The sequence below is a fragment of the Heterodontus francisci genome, unplaced genomic scaffold (assembly GCF_036365525.1).
Source record: "Heterodontus francisci isolate sHetFra1 unplaced genomic scaffold, sHetFra1.hap1 HAP1_SCAFFOLD_84, whole genome shotgun sequence".
Classification (NCBI taxonomy): domain Eukaryota; kingdom Metazoa; phylum Chordata; class Chondrichthyes; order Heterodontiformes; family Heterodontidae; genus Heterodontus; species Heterodontus francisci.
The window spans coordinates 3257679-3259004 of NW_027140330.1; positions in this window are offsets into that span (position 1 = coordinate 3257679).

Below are 1326 nucleotides of genomic sequence, written 5' to 3' on the forward strand. Positions count from 1 at the left end.
TGGTGTAAGTGTGTGTCTTTGTTACTTGGTATCAGTGTATGTCTGCGTTACCTGGTGTTAGTGTGTTTGTTTGTGTTACTGGGTGTCAGTGTGTCTCTGTGTTACTGGGTGTCAGTGTGTGTTTGTTTGTGTTACTGGGTATCAGTGTATGTCTTTGTGACTTGGTATCAGTGTATGTCTTTGTTACTGGGTGTCAGTGTGTGTCTGTGTTACTTGGTGTAAGTGTATGTCTTTGTTACTTGGTGTAATTGTCTGTCTTTGTTACTTGGTGACAGTGTATGTCTGTGTTCCCTGGTGTCAGTGTATGTCTGTGTTACTTGGTGTAAGTGTGTGTCTTTGTTACTTGGTGTAATTGTATGTCTGTGTTACTTGGTGTAAGTGTATGTCTTTGTTACTGGGTGTCAGAGTATGTCTTTGTTACTTGGTGTAAGTGTATGTCTGTGTTACTGGGTATCAGTGTATGTCTTTGTTACATGGTGTCAGTGTATGTCTGTGTTGCTTGGTGTAAGTGTGTGTCTGTGTTACTGGGTATCAGTGTCTGTCTTTGTTACTTGGTGTAAGTGTGTGTCTGTGTTACTGGGTATCAGTGTATGTCTTTGTTACTTGGTATCAGTGTATGTCTGCGTTACCTGGTGTTAGTGTGTTTGTTTGTGTTACTGGGTGTCAGTGTGTCTCTGTGTTACTGGGTGTCAGTGTGTGTTTGTTTGTGTTACTGGGTATCAGTGTATGTCTTTGTGACTTGGTATCAGTGTATGTCTTTGTTACTGGGTGTCAGTGTGTGTCTGTGTTACTTGGTGTAAGTGTATGTCTTTGTTACTTGGTGTAATTGTCTGTCTTTGTTACTTGGTGACAGTGTATGTCTGTGTTCCCTGGTGTCAGTGTATGTCTGTGTTACTTGGTGTAAGTGTGTGTCTTTGTTACTTGGTGTAATTGTATGTCTGTGTTACTTGGTGTAAGTGTATGTCTTTGTTACTGGGTGTCAGAGTATGTCTTTGTTACTTGGTGTAAGTGTATGTCTGTGTTACTGGGTATCAGTGTATGTCTTTGTTACATGGTGTCAGTGTATGTCTGTGTTGCTTGGTGTAAGTGTGTGTCTGTGTTACTGGGTATCAGTGTCTGTCTTTGTTACTTGGTGTAAGTGTGTGTCTGTGTTACTGGGTATCAGTGTATGTCTTTGTTACTTGGTGTCAGTGTATGTCTTTGTTACTTTGTGTCAGTGTGTGTCTTTGTTACTGGGTAACAGTGTATGTCTTTGTGACTTGGTATCAGTGTATGTCTTTGTGACTTGGTGTCAGTGTATGTCTTTTTTACTGGGTGTCAGTGTGT